This window comes from Aquarana catesbeiana, linkage group LG05 (genome assembly GCF_042186555.1).
Source record: "Aquarana catesbeiana isolate 2022-GZ linkage group LG05, ASM4218655v1, whole genome shotgun sequence".
Lineage (NCBI taxonomy): Eukaryota > Metazoa > Chordata > Amphibia > Anura > Ranidae > Aquarana > Aquarana catesbeiana.
The window spans coordinates 309,930,724-309,951,139 of NC_133328.1; positions in this window are offsets into that span (position 1 = coordinate 309,930,724).

Below are 20,416 nucleotides of genomic sequence, written 5' to 3' on the forward strand. Positions count from 1 at the left end.
TAGTAGCACACATTCTCCTAGCTGCTAGGTTAGTGATCACCAGACACCGGAAGTCAAATTTGGCCCCTAACCCCTCTGAGGTAATTGAATTGGTTAGGACCAATTGCTTCTTTGAGAAATTGCTTGTTTTCAGATCTGACAAATATCCAATATGGGATAAAGCTTGGAAACCATGGTACCTGTGGTTAGGTAATGCAAGTGATAATGAAAAATACATCCACTTCTTTGATACTTTTATATTGCCAATGGACCCTTATGTGCTTTATTATATCTTCCTTTCTTTTCTATTTTTGTAATGTTTCTGCACTCTTTTGTTGTCTATGCTTGCCTTTACCTGGCAGACATTGGGGGTTATTTACGAAAGGCAAATCCACTTTGCACCACAAGTGCAAACTACAAGTGCAAAGTGCACTTAAAATTGCACTGAAAGTGCACTTGGAAGTGCAGTTGCTGTAGATCCAAGGGGGACATGCAAGGAAAATTAAAAAACAGCATTTTAGCTTGCACATGATTGGATAATAAAATCATCAGAGCTTCCCCTTATTTCAGATCTACCCCTCAGATTTACAGCAACTGCACTTCCAAGTGCACTTTCAGTGCAATTTCAAGTGCACTTTGCACTTGTAGTTTGCGCTTGTAGTGCAAAGTGGATTTGCCTTTCGTAAATAACCCCCATTGTTTTTTATCTCTTATTCAATAGAAATTTTCTAAATCCAATACAAACTTTATGAAAAAAAATTCTCTTCAATAAATATTTATTTTAAAAAAATGGATTCCTAGTCACTACTAAAAAAATGTTAATGTCATCCAGATATGCCAAGGCGTATTCCAGATGGGTCAAAGTATCCTATCTATTACCCATTGGAATGTGGTTGGGGCAACCTGAAGGCTAAAAGTCATTCTTTTGTTCTGGAAATGTCTTTCAAGGGTGTAGAAAACTGTTTACTCATGACTGGCCTTTGTTAGGTGTATTCCTGATGAAGTTGTAGCTTCCTATTCATTGGCCATTGGAATGTGACTTGGACAACCTGCAGGCCAAAAGGAATTATTTTGTTCCAGGAGTGTCCCTCTGGGGTGGAGAAAGCTGATTTCTCCTGGCATATCTATCAATATCATTTTGTAAGGTCCAAAATGATAATGGATAAGGCCAGAGCTTCTCTTCCAGTGAGCTTATCAACCTGGGGGCATGGGATAGCATCAAATTTTGATACTTTATGAAGCTTCCAGAAATCATTGCAAAACTGCAGAGTGCCATTGATTTGGGAACAAATACAATTTGACCTCAATTGGCAATTTTGGGCTCAACTACTTACTCTGATCTTCAATTATTCCCAACTACAATATTTTCTTCACCTCATTCAAGAGAACCTTCATCATAGGCATGCACACGGAGTGTGCCGAGTGTGCCTGGGCACAACCTAATCATCCGTGCCGACTGTCTCCCGAGATCTGCATGTGGGACTGCTGTGAAAGGCTGCATCCAATGAGTGTGCAGTCCATGCTGCCTGTGAGACAGTTTCACACTGAGCCGATATTGACGCTTGCCAGAGCCGCTGAGTGTGTGAAACTGACATGTAATGTAACGGAATGCAGAGAGAGACCAGCTGTCAAAATTGAGCATTGATGTTGGCGGTGGGCGGGACCCAGCAGCTATCAAACACCAGCCAATGGGATGGGGTCTGAGCGGACCGTTACGTGTATGTTGCCCCACCCTCTTTCTTAAGCAGTCCAATCATTGGCTAGTATAGGATAGCTGCTGGGTTCTGCCTCCCCCGACATCACCGCTGAATTTTGACAGCTGGTCTCTCTTTGCATGCAGTTACATTACATGTCAGTTTCACACACAGTTTCACTATGTGAAACTCTCTCTCCTCTGTCGGTGCCAAGAAGTGTCACCCGTCAGTGCCAATCAGTGTCAAACAGTGCCACCTGCCAGTGCCACCTGTCAGTGGCAATCAGTGCCACCTGTCAGTGCCAGTGTTTCCAATCAGTGCCAATCAGTGCCATACAGTGCCATCTGCCAGTGCCAATCAGTGCCACCTGTCAGTGCCAGTCAGTGCTAATCAGTGTTTCCAATCAGTGCCAATCAGTGCCGCCTAATATCAGTGCAAACCAATGCCACCTATCGGTGGCAATCAGTGTTTCTTATCAGTGCCACCTACCAGTGCCAATCAGTGCCAGTGCTTCCTATCAGTGCCCATCAGTGCCACCTATTATGGCCACCTATCTGTGCCCATCAGTTCTGCCAATCAATGCCCATGAGTGCCACCTATCACCGCCCATCAGTGCTGACTATCAGTGCTGCCAATTAGTGCCCATCAGTGCTGCCAATCAGTGCCACTAAATACTGCCAATCAGTGCTGCCTATCAGTGCCAATCAGTGCTGCCTATTAGTGCCAATCAGTGCAGCCTATCAGTGCCATAAGTGCTGCCAATCAGTGCCACCTATCAGTGCCAATCAGGGCCCATAAGTGCTGCCTATCAATGCCAATTAGTGCTTCCTATTAGTGCCAATCAGTGCTGCCTATCAGTGCCAATCATTGCTGCCTATCAGTGCTGCCAATCAGTGCCAATCAGTGCACTAATTGCAGGGATGGGGCGATGAACTCAGCAGCCAGGCACATTTTTCATGGGGGGGCCGGCCTGGTGGGGCACAACTGAAATCTGTTGATGTTTAATAATTCCACATGCCAATCTTTATTATAATAGGTAATCATCACACTACTATTTACAATAAACTGCTGGAGGTAAAATTTAAAAAAATGTCAGTAAAAGGCTTGCCACTAAGCACTGTTATGTGTTCCCACACCACAAAAAATAATTTGCAGCGTTAACTTACTGATCAATAACTAAATAATAATGGTGGAATCCTCTAATGTATGGACATCTCAATAGGCTTCAATAATATGACAATACCAGTCTCTGATACACAATTTCACATATAATACACACCAAACTGAAAATAAGACATACTGTATAAATTGAAACTTAGCAGGGATGGTGGAAACCCCTCCTATAGATATTTGCCATATAGATTAACCTCAAGTGCAACAACTTTAGTTGGGAGGTTCACATCATTAAAGTACTTTGGAATTTTTATTTTTTCGATTGTTACACTTAATTTTATATGTTTTATATATAATCATAATGAGAATTTTTGCATTTGAAGTACATTTTCCACCAACCTTGCAAAGTCCATGTCTTTATGGGCCTTGTTTGTGCACTGGCACGCAGTCATGTTGTTCCCACAAAGTTGGGAGCATAAAAATTGTCCAAAATATCTTGGTATGCTGACGTCTCAAGAGTTCCCTTTACTGGAGCTAAGGGGGAAAGGCCAACCCCTGAAAAACAACCCCACACCATAATCCCCCCTTCCACCAAATGTTTTAGATCAGTGAACAAAGCAAGGTCCATAAAGACACGGATGAGTGAGTTTAGAGTGGAGGAACTTGACTGGCCTGCACAGATTTCCAACCTCAACCCAATAGAACACCTTTGGATGAATTAGAGTGCAGACTGCGAGCCATGCCTTCTCGTCCAACATCAGTTCCTGACCTCACAAATGCGCTTCTGGAAGAATGGTAAAACATTTCCATAGACACACTCCTAAAACTTGTGGATAGCCTTCCCAGAAGAGTTTAAGCTGTTATAGCTGCAAAGGGTGGGCCAACCCAATATTAAACCCTATGAACTAAGACTGGGATGCCATTAAAGTTAATGTGCGTGTAAAGGCAGGTGTCCCAACACTTTTGACAATATAGCATATATACAGTTTCTCACAAAAGAGAGTAAACCCCTCACATTTTTGTAAATATTTTATTATACTTTTCATATGGCAACACTGAAGAAATTACACTTTGCTACAATGTAAAGTGTACAGCTTGTATAAAAGTGTACATTTGCTGTCCCCGCAAAATAACTCAACACACAGCCATTAATGTCTAAACTGCTTGCAACAAAAATGTCCAAATTGGGCCCAATTAGCCATTTTTCCTCCCTGTAGTCATGTGACTCATTAGTGTTAGAAGTTCTCAGGTGTGAATGGGAAGCAGGTGTGTTAAATTTGGTGTTATTGCTCTCACTCTCTCATACTGGTCACTGGAAGTTCAACATGGCACCTCATGGCAAAAAACTCTCTGAGGATCTGAAAAAAAAAATTGTTGCTCTACATAAAGATGGCCTAGGCTATAAGAAGATTGGCAAGACCCTGAAACTGAGCTGTGGCAAGGTGGCCAAGACCATACAGCGCTTTAACGCATGGTTGACCAAATAATTTGTTTAATGGGGGATGAGAGAGCGCCCCCCCTCCTGAACCGTACCAGATGCCCTCAAAAGCACCTTGTCCCCATGTTGATGGGGACAAGGGCCTTATCCCCACAAACCCTTGCCCAGTGGTTGTGGGGGTCTGTGGGCGGGGGGGCTTATCGGAATCTGGAAGCCCTCTTTAACAAGGGGACCCCCATATCCCGGCCTCCCTCCTGTGTGAATTGGTAACGGGGTACAAATGTACCCCTACCATTTCACAAAAAAAATGTCAAAATGGTAAAAAAGACAAGAGACAGCTTGGGACAAGTCTTTTATTAAAAAATAAAAATGTCCCATGAAGTTCACGCTGCCCAACGGACCGAAAAAAAAAAAAGCCACAACTGACCCCCTTCCATGGGAGGCTCCTGCCATCTGACAAGTCTTTGCTGTAACAGCTCTTATATAACTGAGGCCACCCAGTGACCCCGCCCCCTCTGATGCACGGGGGCTTCCCCATGGCTTCCACGTGGCGTCAGAGGGGTCGGGGCCACCCGGTGATGTAAACAGGTGACCCCGCCCCATTTGATGCCACGGAAAAGCCCCCGTGATGTTACATGATGTAACCGGGTGGCCCTGCCCTCAGTTATATAGGAGCTGTCACATCGATGACGCGGCAGATGGCAGGAGCCTCCCATGGAGGCAGGTCGGTTGGGTTGTGGGGATGAGGCCCTTGTCCCAATCAACATGGGGACAAGGTGCTTTGGGGGCTACCCCAAAGCACCCTCCCCATGTTGAGGGCATGTGGCCTGTTACGATTCAGGAGGGGGGCACTCTCTCGCCCCCCTCTTTTCCTGCAGCCTGCCAGGTTGCATGCTCAGATAATGGTCTGGTATGGATCTTGTGGGGGACCCCTACGCCATTTCTTTTTAAATTTGGTGCAGGGTTCCCCTTATTATTCATACCAGACCCAAAGGGCCTGGTACGTGAAACGCGTAAGCTTTGTTCCTGTATTTTGGATGACACTTTATTGAATAAAGGCAAATATTTTTGGAGTGCGGCTGTCCAGGATTTCTTTGATGTCTAACTGCTACAGCATTGCCAGTACCTGGACTTCTAGACTGAAGGAGATGCCTTTTATTTTGATCTGACCCACCTGGAGCGGTGATACTCTCTCTCTACTTGGTTTTCTGGACTTTCCAAAGGGCCTGGTAATGGAGGGGGGGATCCCATGCTCTTTTTTTCAATTATCTGTATCTATATTGCCGAGACCTGACAATTCATTACAGCTGCGATCAGTTTTAAATGCCAATTTTTCCTTTAGGAATATAATTTTGCTGTGTTACTTTTCTAAACACTGGGAAAATGTGCCACTTTACAGGCATACTATAGACACCCCCCAGGCACGATATTTAAAGTAATTTTTATTGTTTCACTTTAAGCATTAAAAAAAACACTGCTCCAAAAAAAGTCAGTTTTTAAAAATGTTGCATTGATACATGTCCTCTGGGACAGGACCCAGGTCCCCTAACAATTTTTATGACAATAATTTGCATATAAGCCTTTAACCACCTCCCACCCGGCCACTGCACATATACGGCCGGGTGGGAGCTTCCTCCTTCTGAGTTGATGTTCAGGAACATCCCTCAGAAGGAGGGGGATCTCGCACGCTCGTGCGCTCGTATCACCCAGACACGGCGCATCTCTGATCGGCAGGAAGGCTCTGTGATTAGCCCTCCTGATCACACGATGGCTGTATGCAATCAGAGCCATCATGTGATGTAAATAGAAAACTGGTTGCTAGGTGATCGGCTCTCCTCTCCTCGCACAGAAGTTGTCAGTGAGGAGAGGAGAGCAGATCACTGCAGCCAGCCGGTGATCAGTGAGAATCAGCTGTTTTTTACAGTTTTTTACACACTGATCACTGGCACAGTGTCCCCACACATGTAAACACACAACGTAAACACACAATGTCCCCAAAACAGTGTCCCCAAAACACTGTCCCCACACACATGTCCCCACACAGTAAAAACACCTGTCCCCACATAGATAACACTAAAATCATATGTTCCAATGATCTGCACACATATGTCCGTGATCATCTGCGCACATCTGTGCATGATCATCTGCGTACATATGTCCGTGATCACACAAACCATTATTATACACTTAACTGGATTTTTTTTTACCAAAGACATGTAGCAATATACATTTTGGCTTAATTTTATGACAAAATTAGATTTTATTGGATCTTTTTTAAAACAGAAAGTAGAAAATATTTTTTTTTTCAAAATCCCAAAAGAAAGCTCTATTTGTGTGAACAAATGATAAAAATTTCACTTGGGTACAGTGTTGCATGACCGCGCAATTCTTATTGAAAGTGCAAGAGCGCTGAAAGCTGAAAATTGGCCTGGGAAGGAAAGGGGCGAAAGTGCCCAGTATTGAAGTGGTTAAAATTCCGTCAGCTTTTGAATTTGCCGCGAACACCGCATATTGTTCGCTGTTCGGCAAACAGGCGAACACCCGATGTTCGAGTCGAACTCATCCCTACTTTCTAATACACTTTAGGCAGTGTACACAGTATCTAACACAGTGTGTACAGTTTCTACTACACTTCTGGTGGTGTACACAGTATACAATACAGTGCAGCCATTGTACAGTTTCTAATATAGTGCAGGCGGTGTACATAGTATCTAATACAGTGTGTACAGTTTCTACAACACTTCTGGTGGTGTACATAGTATACAATACAGTGCAGCCGTTGTACAGTTTCTAATACAGTGCAGGCGGTGTACACAGTATCTAATATAGTGTGTACAGTTTCTGCTACGCTTCTGGTGGTGTACACAGCATACAATACATTGCAGCCATGTCAGGGCTGGGCTCAGACCTTCCTTCTCTGAGCTGGGCGCTCAGCTGTCAGCTAATTACTAGCTCCTATCTCTCCACAGTTACTCAGCTGTTGATGATATCCTGCTCATCAGTCCTGCCTACTTAAGCCGTCCAGTCCAGAGGATATCTGCCTTCACCTTAGTCAACATCACAAGTGACTATCTCCTGCGTTCCTGTTTAAAGACTTGCTTTGCTGACATCCCGTCTGGCTCCAGATCCTGTTTGCTGTTTCACTACATTGATCTCTGACTTCTGGCTTGGCTGACTATCTGTTCCCAGTTACTGAACTTTGGCTATGTTTTGGCTATGTTTGTTCTTTTTACTTTTATTATTAAACAAGTGTGATTTAACTGTACTTCTGTCTCAGTCTGATTTCATGGTATCTAATATAGTGTGTACAGTTTCTGCTACACTTCTGGTGGTGTACACAGCATACAATACATTGCAGCCGTGACAGGGCTGGGCTCAGCCCTTCCTTCTCTGAGCTGGCCGCTCAGCTGTCGGCTAATTACTAGCTCCTATCTCTCCACAGTTACTCAGCTGTTGATGATATCCTGCTCATCAGTCATGCCTACTTAAGCCGTCCAGTCCGAGGATATCTGTCTTCACCTTGGTCAACATCACAAGTGACTATCTCCTGCATTCCTGTTTAAAGACTTGCTTTGCTGACATCCCGTCTGGCTCCAGATCCTGCTTGCTGTTCCACTACATTGATCCGTGACTTCTGGCTTGGCTGACTATCTGTTCCCGGTTACTGAACTTTGGCTATGTTTTGACTATTTGTTCTTTTTACTTTTATTATTAAACAAGTGTGATTTAACTGTACTTCTGTCTCGGCCTGATTTCATGGTTTCTGACAGTAGGCAAAGGCCATGAATTCAGAAGATGCAGTCAATCCACTTGTTGATAATATTTTTTCCAGATTGGATGAACTGGATCACCACATTGATCAGTTTGCCATGGCATTAGAAATGCTCCTGAGTCACACGGCTCACCTGAAATCTCCCACTGTGGCCACCCCTTACAACTTGTTTTGCAGGCCGTCCCTGCTGCTGCTCCAGTCTCTGTGCAGGCACCCACCTTGAGTATTACCTCTATAAGAGGTATGTCTGGTTCCACTCCGCTTCCCCAGCGATTTGGGGCAATTCAGTCCAATGCAGTGGGTTTCTCAACCAGGTTGAGATATACTTTGAGATGCTGCTCCAGGCGTTTCCCACAGACAGAAGCAAAGTAGGTTTTGTGATATCTTTGCTTTCTGAGAGAGCCTTGGCCTGGGCAAACCCACTATGGGAGATGCAAAAACCTGTTTTCTTGAGCTACCCTGAGTTTGTGGCTTAGTTTAAAAGGGTATTTGAAGTTCCTGCATGCTCTGCTTCTGCTGCCAAGTGCCTCACGTCCATCGAACAGAGTATGAGGACTGTTGCCGACTACGCCATTGAATTATGTACTCTGGCAGCAGAGGATGCGTGAAACAATGAGGCCCTTGTGGCTGCTTTTTCTCAAGGTCTCTCGGATACCATCAAGGATGAGATAGCAGCCCGAGATATACCCACTGAGCTGAAGAAGTTGATCACGTTTGCCATCCTCATTGACTCCAGACTCAGAGAAAGACTATCTTTTAAGCAGCGCTTGTGGAAGCCTCCTGTACGTTTGTCTCTGAGCTTTGCAGTCCCACCCCTGCCTCCCTCACCCCCCATGCCTCCTGGTACTGAGTCGGTCAGTGAAGGTGAACCCATGCACTTGGGTTTCACACATCCCTCTACGGATTAGAGAACCTTTAGGAGGAGGGAGAGATTGTGCCTTTAATGTGGCCAGGCCACTTTTTGAAGTATTGTCCTACCCATCCAGGGAATGCCCGAACCTTGAGGTCCTGTCACGAACAGACCTTAGGTGTCATTGTTTTGTCCCCAGTTATCCAGAATGATAAGCCCCTGGTTTCAGTTACCCTTTCTTGGGCTGAGTCGTCCGTTGAGATACAGGCTCTAATGGACCCTGGGGCTGTAAGCCTGTTCATTGATGCTGTCTTTGTATCGAAGCACTCGATTCGCTGTAGATGCGTGACACTCCACTTGCCATTGAGGCTCTTGATGGGAGATCTCTACAGCCTGCCCTTGTGACTCATGAAACGGTCCATGGCCATAGGGGCTCTTCACCATGAGATAATCCAATCCCAAGTTATTTCCTCACCTGAGTTTCAGCTGGTTATTGGTTATCCTTGGTTACAGAGGCAATACCCCTCTTTTGATTGGCTCCATGCTGAGGTTCTCTCCTGGTCGCCACAATGCAGTAAGACATGCTTCCAGAAGGTAGCCAAGGTCCTGTGCACCTCTTTACTCTCCCCCCTGCTAGAGGAGTACCGCGATTTTAGCAATGTCTTTGACAAAGGTCAAGCCGGTAGTTTGCCTCCACATCGGCCGTATGATTGCGCAATTGACCTTCAACCTGGTGCCATACCCCCTTGTGGCCGGGTTTACCCTTTGTCGGTCTTGGAGGATAAGGCCATAGAGGAGTATGTTGTAGACGCACTTTCGCGTTGTTTCATCCACAAATCCTCTTCTCCTGCTGGCGCTGGTTTCTTTTTTGTGAAGAAGAAGGGTCGTGAACTGAGACCTTGTATTGATTATAGGGGCCTGAATTGTTTCACGATTAAGAATGCCTATCCAAATCCGTTGATTACGGAGTTATTTGACTGCCACAAGAGACCAACGGTTTTCACAAAGCTTGATTTGAGAGGGGCATACAATCTCGTGAGGATTAAGGAGGGCGACGAGTGGAAAACTGCATTTAATACCAGAACAGGCCATTATGATTACCTCGTAAAACCTTTTGGTTTTCCAGGAATTTATTAACGATGTCCTCCGAGATTTGTTGCAGTTATGTGTGGTGGTTTATCTCGATGATATCCTCATACTTTCCAAGTCCCTGGAGAGCCACCACACAGATGTCTGTCATGTGCTTCAGAAACTAAGAGAGAACAATCTCTATTGTAAACTGGAGAAGTGCGAGTTCCATCGTGAACAGGTTAAATTCCTGGGTTATGTAATTTCCACTGCTGCTTTTTCAATGGACCCAGAGAAACTTTCAGCAATCCTACAGTGGCCCCGACCTGTGGGTTTCCATCCTCTGCAGCGTTTCCTGGGCTTTGCCATCTTTTATCAGAAGTTTATTCGTAACTTCTCTTCTCTAGTCAAGCCCCTGACTGATATGACCAGAAATTACGGTAACCCACAGAATTGGTCTCCAGAGTCCGTTAAGGCCTTTGAAAATCTCAAGACTGCCTTTGTTTCTGCTCCTGTGTTGGCACATCCTGATCCTACGTTACATTTTATCCTTGAGGTTGATGCTTCTGAGACTGGTGTTGGCGCCCTTCTGTCTCAACGTCCTACCTCTGAGAGCGCTTGCATCCTTGTGGCTATTTTTCCAAGAAATTGTCACCTGCGGAGTACGATTATGGGATTGGTGATAGAGAGCTTTTGGTGATCATTTTTGCCCAGAAAGAATTGAGACATCTCTTCGAAGGCACCACTGTGCCGGTTCTCATTCTTACTGACATTCTTGTCTGAGGCCAGATGCCTCTCTCCCAGATCAGCACAATGGGCTTTTTTCTTGTCAAGTTTCAATTACATTGTCTTATTCTTACCCGGTACTAAGAATGTAAGGGCTGACGCCTTGTCCCGACAATTTTTCTCCACTTCCAAGTTGGAGTCGATTCCATTACCTGTGATTCCTCCTGATCTTATTCTGGCTATGGTTCCCACCAGTCTCACTTCTCCTTTGGGTGACAAAATTCTTGCTGCTCAGGTACATGCTCCTCCTGAGAAACCTTGTGACCCCTGCTTTGTCCCAGAGAGTCTCTGTACTGCCGTGCTTCAGACTTACCATTCTCCCAGGGCTGCTGGCCACCCTGGAAAGAATCAACACTTTTGGGTCATTTACCAACAATTCTGGTGGTCTAGACTACGTGCTGATGTAACTGACTTCGTAGCTGCCTGTTCCATGTGTGCTCAGAGTAAGACTCCACAACGCCTTCCAGTTGGCCTCCTACAACCCATAGCCAATGAAGAGAGGCCCTGGACCCACCTGTCTATGGATTTCATTGTGGAGTTACCCAACTCCCAGGGCAACACAGTTATCCTTATGGTGGTTGACCGGTTCTCAAAGATGTGTCATAGTATTCCACTTAAGAAGATGCCCGCTTCTAAGGAACTGGAACACAGAACAGGAACAGGAAATCGCCCCGGGACTTTAAATGAGGTGAACGCATTTAGCCAACAATTGACATAGTAAATGCAGTTTCAAAATTTATTAAAATAGTCATGCAAACATAAACATGAATCATAGCCAAGCCACTGAAATGATACATATAGTAGAACATGTCATTACACGTATCAAGGTTTAAAATGTAAATTGAAGATTACACATGCATAAAAAGTATCCCAACGCATTTTGCAAGACCATGCTCGCTTTATCAGGGGTAGACGCATGTGTAGTAGATCTGTAGGGGGTATAATGAACCAAATAAGTATCAACACAAACATGTTATCATGACAATTAGTCAAGAGGGTCCAAAAACGTATGGCCCTATACTCACTGGAGGCTGTATCAGACTACCAATTGCGTGATACCCAGAGGCAGCAGTAATGAGCGTCCGGCTCAGGAGCTGAGGAGGCAGAGGGAAAACCAACCCAACAGAGCACAAACAGGGGGCAGACATGGCTGGGATGGGGGAATGTGTCACCAAAGATCTACCAGTATCCATTAATAATGTCAACTGTAACATAAATGCATATGTATCAATAGGTTCTGCCATTCCAGCATAGAAGTAAAGTAGTATATGATAAGAGTATGTACAGTATATGCATGAACCAAACTCGTTCAATAATGGTATGAGCTAGGAATCTAGGGGACAATGGAGAAAAAGAAAAAAAAATGTGGAGAAAAAAAAAATAGAAATAAATTAGAACAAAAACAATGTGATAAAGTGTGTGTCCTGTATAGCATGTATCAAAGTCCACTGTATGTGTCAGCTGAGATAAAACCATATGTATATCAGTTAGTACTATACCAACAGAGTAACCATGGAGTATGAACCAATGTTATTCAAAGCTAGATGGACTTCGAAACTCGGAGACAGTGAAATGAATGAGATAAATGTGTAATGGGGTGTACATGAATGAACCATGAGAGTGATTATAATGATGTATGAGACAATGTAATATATATATATATATATATATACTCTGCATTCAGTGTAGCCGATATATACAGTGCATTCGGTGGTGTATACATTCTAATACACTTCAGGCAGTGTACACAGTATCTAATACAGTGTACTGTGGTGTTGCAAAACAAGAAATACATCATGTCCGGAAGGCCACCAAGGAGAGGCAGACATTCACAGGCCACTAAAAAAGGGCAAGCAGTCTCTGTGTCTACAGTCAACAGTGGTGGTCATGAACATGATGCATCCTCTGCAGGTGGCCGTGGGGCACGCTTGTCCTTTTTTGCTGCTGCTGGCCGTGTTATTGAGCCACAATATGCAGAAGAGTTGGTGAAGTGGATAACGAATCCATCCTCATCCGCCTCATCCTCTGTCACCCAGGCTCAGGGTAGTTTGCCTTTCAACGCAGCTGTCAAAGCAGCCTATTCCACCAGCTCCTTGTCCACAGTCACTCCTTCTATAGCTCCACCATCATGCATGGAGGAGTCCCCAGAATTATTCGACCACAGTGTCGGTTATATGCTGCTGGAGGATGCGATGTTGGTTCACAGGTTGAGGAAGAGCGTAATGTGAGCCTAGAGAGAGGGGGTTCCACAGAAGGACAAGAAACTGGCAGTCATGTTCCCCTAGCTGCAGCATACTGCCAAGTTTGCTCCAGTAATGGGGAGGGAGGGGAAGATGAGGTCACTGACTGAACTTGGGTGCTTGAGAGAAGAGAGGGGGAAAGTGAGGAGGAGGAGGAGGCACAACTCCAACAAGGCAGGATGTCCTCTAGGAGGCATCTTAAGGGCAGCCACCCTATTGCAACACACCGCAGGGCTCTGCAGGTGCAGGGTGCTGCTGACTCCCTGCTGACTTTTAAAAGTTCCTTGATGTAGGCCTTTTTCGTCACGTGTGCAGCAGATTGCACCATTGCTGTTTGCAACCTATGTCTGAAGCGGACCACATGCTTGACCAGACATATGACGACCTGCCATGCAGTCCATTGGCAACAGTATTTGAAAGAGTCACATCATAGAAAAAGGCTTCTCCTTGCTCCTCATCTGGGATCTCCAACCCTACTATACCTCCAGTCCTCTCAAAAACCAGCACTGAGAAGAATGAAGGTATAGCAATAGGTGTCCCAAGTACTTGCAGTCAATCTGCTAGCAATACACCACCAATTGATTTTAGCAGGCAAATTTCCCTACCCCTTTTGCTGAACCGTAAAAAGCAATTTGGTCACATCCATCCACATGCTCAGCGCCTAAATGCTAGTTTGGCCAAATTGCTAACACTGCAACTGCTGCCTTTTCAGCTGGTAGACTCTGCCCCCTTTCGTGAATGTGGAATGTTCTGTACCTCAGTGGCAGGTTCCAAAATGCCATTTCTTTTCACAGAAGGCCATTCCGGCTCTCTACCAGCATGTGGAAGGCAATTTTTTGGCCTCGTTGGACAGGGAGGTCATCAGTAAGGTTCATATTACTGCTGACTCGTGGTCCAGAAGGCATGGGCAGGTACATTACCTTTCCTTCACAGTGCACTGGGTAACTCTGATGGCAGCTGTGAAGGATGCAGGACAGGGTTCAGTGTTGTTGGAGCTCGTTCCGCCACCATGCCTCCAAAATGCTAGTGGTGGTTCTGCCACAGCTCTCTCCTCCACCGCCTCTTCTTCTTCCTCTATGACCTCTGCAGAATTGTCCTTTAAAACCAGCAGTGCTCCATAAGCATTCAAGGGGCTATGCAAGCAGTCAGGCTAAAAGATGCCATGCAGTGCTTGAGTTTCTTCTGCCTAGGGGACAGGAGCCACACTGGGGCAGATATTCTGTCAGCTCTGCACTGGCAGGCTCAGAGGTGGTTGACGCCAGGCCAGCTTCAGCCAGGAATGGTTGTATGCGACAATGGCACCAACCTTCTCTCCATCCTCTGACAGGGACACTTGACCCATGTTCCATGTTTGGTCCTGAATTTGGTAGTGCACCGTTTCTTGATCAGGTACCCAGGCTTACAAGATCTCCTGAGGTAGGCCAGAAATGTCTGTGGTCATTTCTGCCGGTCATACAATGCCAGTGCTTGGCTGGCTGACATTCAAAGGGAATGCAACCTTCCCACCAACCGCCTCATTTGTGACATGCCCACCAGGTGGAACTCAATGTTGGCAATGCTGCAGCGGCTGCACACACAGCAGAGGGCCATCAATGAGTAACTGTGTGAGTATGGCACCAGGACAGTTCAGGGGAGCTTGCCTTCTTTTTGTCATGTCAGTGGCTACCGATCAAGGATGCATGCACTGTCCTGTCACCATTTGAGGAGGCCACGAGGATGGTGAGCAGTGATAATGCATGCATCAGTGACACTGTCCCTCTTGTCTTCCTGCCGGAACACACGCTTCGTGGAATCATGGACAGGGCACGTGAGGCAGAACAGCGGGAGGTAGAGGAGGACTTCCTTTCCTCTCAAGGCCCCCTTTATCCAGATGGCATTCCTGCGGGCTGGCCAAACACACAGGAAAAAGAGTAGGAGGAGGAGGAGGAGGATTGTCAGCATGGATGTAGCGGACGGATAACACTCAGCAGCAGTCTTCAAGGGATGGTTTTCAGTCCCCAGAAACCCAAGGAGTTGTACGTGGCTGGGAGGAGGTAGTTATGGATAATGTGATCCTTAGTATTAAATGATTCCCCGGACCACACACGTAGATTGCCACCATCCCTAAGTAATAGATAGAATAAAAAAGATGGGATTTTATGGGCAATTGAAAAAATATAAAGAACTTCATATATAGAACATTGTTATTTATTGTAGAAAAATGAAATTAAAAAAAAAATTGTATTGAAAATACAAGGCATTGCATCAATAATGTCATCAACATTGCACATTTTGGCTGTTAGCCATAAAGTGCTAGTACCCATTTACTTGCTGTTACCTTTCGTCATTGATTGTGGCAAGGAATGCAGCAGAAGGGGATATCCAACGCGTTTCAAAGTGTACTGTTGTAAATCTTCTTCAGGAAATAATACCACTTCTGAAAGAACAGCTTAAATTAGTAAAACATTGGTACATGATTGTATGTAAATATACATATAAATTGTCATCCACATGCACTTACAAAAAATGTGTGTTTAGCAGAAGCACTCCTCCAAGTAGCATAGATACCATGCATCGGCCATTGAAGACCTCCCCCAAGAGGACACCAAAGTGTCAACGTCAACATTAGTTTCCTGTTGTAAATTGCCCTAGATGGCACTGGAAAGCTTTGCACCCGGGAAGAAAATTAGTCTCAATTCCAGGGGATACTGGGTCAGCCTGGGATGTTGTTCCCCACAAGGCTGGCCCAGTAACTAATAAAAAAAAATTGCTTACTGGAAAAATCCTTTGAGCCAAAAGTGCATTGATCTGGAGATCCCATGTCTGAGTGTCAAATATGGCATAAAGCAGAGTTCCCAAGGGCCGGTGTCTTGGCGAGAAAGTTCCCCCGGCGGATAAGGACCCCCCTGTACTGCGCAGGCGCAGCGTTTGCGCAGTACGAACGACTAAGGAGCCGCCGAAAATAGCTGAAGCTGAAAACCTTCAATCAGCTGTACACAGCGCCTGTGCCGTGGGTCCAGGTTCAAGCCCCACCATCCAAGTGGACCTAGAGGTAGAATAAAAAAGTGCAGAGCGAAGCGAGGCCATGCCCGAAGCGTGGCGAGCGAAGCGTGGTGAGCGAAGCGAGCCCACGAGGGGCCCTCTTACAGGCGCCATGTACAGCTGATTTACAACTATTCGGCTTCGGCTATTTCCACCGGCTCGTACTGCGCAAGAGCTGCGCCTGTGCAGTACAGGGGGGTCCTTATCCGCTGAGGGGGAACTTTCTCGGCTGAACACCGGCAATCAGAAAGAAGGAGACAGCATGGCTCCACATCGGAGAAAGCAAGAGGAATGGCACTGAGGGATACCGATGGCGTCCCTGATACAGTCCGCATGTGCAGGAGGAAGTGACGCAATACGCGTCATCATACGCAGCCGCATCACTATCACTTCCACTTCTGCGCAGTTTGGACTAAAGGATGTATGTGAGGAAGTGACGTAATACGTGTCAAGGGTGACACGACCACGTTAAATCCGCTTGCATCATCACATCGTTGACTCCGGTCACCGAAAACCAAACATCCAGAGACCAGAACAGCAACTTGGATTGATACAAATCTAATGGGTCCCCCACCTGTAAAAAATTGCTTATGCTCTAGGAGGAGAAGTCAAACAGCATTGGACTATAATTGTATACAACAAAGACAGAGAGAAAGCAGATTGTATCCACATATATGACATATTACAATAGGGAGGCAAAGAGACGTAGAAGAATATATTCACAGTGTATGATCATTAATCAGTTCTTCCAGAGGAAAAACCATCCAAGAAGGGTCTAAAACTCTCACACTTGTTAAGACCTGGAGGTGTGGTTGCTTTGAGAGATCTAATCCAGTGCATTTCTCGATGGAGTAGTATCTTGTTCCAGTACCCTCCACGGGCTGAAACATGCACTCTATCAAGAACAGTAAAGTTTACTTTGGGCATCCTATAATTATGCTCCTTGGCCACCTGTCGGCCTAGTGGTAGATATAGATTACCAATACTCATGCTATGCATGTGTTTGGTGACCTGTTGGCCTGATTCTTGTTTGGTTTTACCTACATAGAACGCCCCACACTGACACTGCATAAGGTACAACACCACTCACGTCTTGCAATTAGCAAAATGCTTCACCTGAAAGGAATCACCACTAGGCAAGGAAAATTGTGTCCTTCTTCCAATTACAGGGCATTGAGGGCATGACCCACATGGAAAAGTTCCCCAGATCTTACAAGGGTCTCCCCTCAAATCCCCTTTATATTCACTTTGAAAACGTTTTTCACCAATTAAGCTCACCTTTTTCTATGTAATTTGCGGACTTTTGGTTACTAAACTCCCCAAAGTAGGATCCTCAGTCAGAATTGGCCAGTATTTTGTGAGGATTCTTCTAATTGTGTCATGTTCATTTGAATATCATAGAATGATCCTGGTTGTATTGATCTCCTCAACCCTGCCTTTTCTAACTTTTTTACTCTTTTTGTTGAAAATAAGATCATGTCTGTCAATATTTTTGACATGATTAAATGCTTTTTTTAGGCTAGTTTTTGTATAGCCTCTAGCCAGTAATCTATTAGTAAGAGCATCGGCCTCCAATTGGAAGTCGATGTCTGTGATGCAATTACATTTAATACGTAAATATTGTCTAAAGGGTATGGATTTTTTTTAGGGACACAGGATGGAAACTGTCGGCATGTAGCAATGTGTTACCGTCAGTGTCCTTCCTAAATCATTTTCTGGCATTCTACCCTCTTTATCCTTTAGAATACCGATATCCAAAAAATCAACCTTCTGAAAATCATATGTCATTGTAAAAAAGAGATTAATGTTGTTGCGATTCATGTGGTTGAGGCAACCGATCTCCCTGTATACATTTTAATAAAGCAGCTGACAGCCGCTTCTCCTTCTCTCCCTTCCACGGCATTCAGCTGCTTTATTGAAATGTGTACAGGGAGATCAATAATTTCAACTCCTCCCCTGTGCCGCACCGATCCCCCCTGAGTGTCCCCCAAATCCTCCACCAGTTCCCCTCCATGCTCCTCTGGTCCCTCTCTGTGCTCCTCCGGTCCCCCACCATGCTCCAGTCCCCCTCCATGCTTCTCGGTCCTGCTCTGTGCTCCCCACCTCCTCTGTCCTCAATCTGTCAGGATGGAGAGCGGATCACTGACTCTGTTCATTCATAACTGTCACTGAGCATTGTAAACTGTGTTTACGATGTTTCAGTTTATGAATGGAAAGGAGCCTCTGTCTCCTATCCATTTATCTTCCGTGCAGTTGAAGTTGCAGAGAAAGGGACTGGGGAATCTCTGTCCTCAGTCCCTTTCCCTGTCTCAAAAGGGAGATGTTGGGGGTCTGTTAAGACCCTTGATATCTCACCAAAGCCACCCCCCAACAGAGCTAAAAAAAAAAAAAAAAAAAAATTTCAATAAATAAGTATTGAAGAGGTTCAATTGTAAAAATAATAAAAAATTAAAAAACAATAAACACACTAACACCGTATTGGTAATCAGTAATACTTGAAAAAAGTATTGGTACTTGTATTCGGTCTTAAGAATGTGGTATCAGGACCTAGCCAGAATAAATTATTTATTCAGGCCATTAAAATTAATTAGCACTCAAGCGCTAAATGCGCCTAGCATTAACACGTGTTTAGGCTCATTTAGACGCATTTACAAGTGTTAAGCATTTTTTCTGCCCAAACTCTGCAGCTTGTGGATGCACTGGCAAAGGGGGGTTTTTTTCCTGCCCCTAAACTTGCCTGCAACTAAACGCTGTAAAAGTCTATCTGGTCTATCTGTGTTTAATCTAACATGCAGGGGCTTTTAGAGGCGGGAAAAAAAACACCAGACACCCCTAGAAGCAGCTGCAAAAACATCCTTTGTGCATGATGCCTAAATTACACTCTTTTTCCCCCTAAGAAATAATGAGAATTATCCTTGTATCATTTACAAAGGCATGCATTTCATTAAATGTATTAAAAATGTAATCCCATAACCATGAACTCTCAGGCACCCAGCTCACCTTGCCTTATGCACCTATGGTCAACAAATGTTGACCATTATCAAATAATGACAAGGAATTGTTATATATATATTGCACCTTACAGTGATATTAAAGGTTCTTTTTTTTGCTAAAAAACAAAAAAAAGTATTATATTTACCTGTTCTGTGCAATAATATTGCACTGAAAGGTCCCTTACCTCCTCTTTGGCAGTCCATTCTTCTTTCCTGTGGGTGCCTCCTTAGCAAGCCATGTGCTATGGGGGCACCTGTGCGCATGTGCTGCCAAGCCAAGCTGTGTCCATTTAAAGACACACACATTGCAGGTAAGCCCCTGCTTATGGCTTCAGCTGTTCTCTGTGTTTCCTGTGAGGCCAGGAAGTAAAAGGAGCTGTGCTACAGCTGGAACAGCACTGGATTGGTCACAGGACAAAGGTAAGTGCCTAGGGATGGGGAAAGGGGGGCTAGAACAGGTAGTGGGGTGTTTTTTATCTTAATGCAGAGAATGCATTAAGATAAAAAACCTTTTGAGTTTAGAACGACTTTAATGTACTATGCCATAGAGTCATGTGAAAAAGTAAGTTCATCTAATTGATGACATTTTTAACATATTTGAGGAGGCAAACATTTAATCTCCACTTGAACAGGTCCCACAGGTAAGGGTGATATACTTGTACAACATTTACATGATGTATTCATTCTTAAAATCTAAATGAACTAAATGAAGTGCAGATTTTTCATTCAGGAAGAAAGTACACTCTACAATTATCACCTCTTCAAATCTATGACATTTGAATCAGTTGTTCCAGATTAGTTGTCAATGCAACTGCTTAGGGGATATGCAGGTGGACCTACATATCAGAGCATACATCACTCTTGCTCCATGATTTAACCCATTTGTTAATTTCTAAATAGGGAGCAATGTATGCTTTGAAACATGTTCAGTTTGAACTGATTTGTTAAATGTACTGTATAGTTTTATATTGATGAATTTTACCAAGATTGGCTTTTGTTCCTTTCGCTGTCGATAGTGTGGGGTTCAGCTTCAAGTGAAGAGCTCGGAGTAGGGTTGCCACCTTTTCTTAAAGCCAAACCTGAACACTTTCACGGCGCATGGCAATTTTTTTGTAGTACACGCTATAGGATTGTTAGACACCTGGGACACTTTTTGGGTTGCCCAAAGAGTGTAGTAATGAGGTGTGCTTCGGTGAACAGTGGTTGTGGCCAAATTGCATTAACTGTGTGGGGGGGGGAATTAAAGGGGCATGGTTAAATAAAACAAAAGCATTCGTATACCCATAAAATATGATTTGATTAATAAAATAAATGTCAGATAAAATATGAAACTAGCCTACCTTAAAAGTGGACACTATCTGCCTGTAGAGCAGTGGATGGTATCAGTAGAGCAGTGGACGGTGTCAGTAGAGCAGTGGAAGGTGTCAGTAGAGCAGTGGACAGTGTCAGTAGAGCAGTGGAC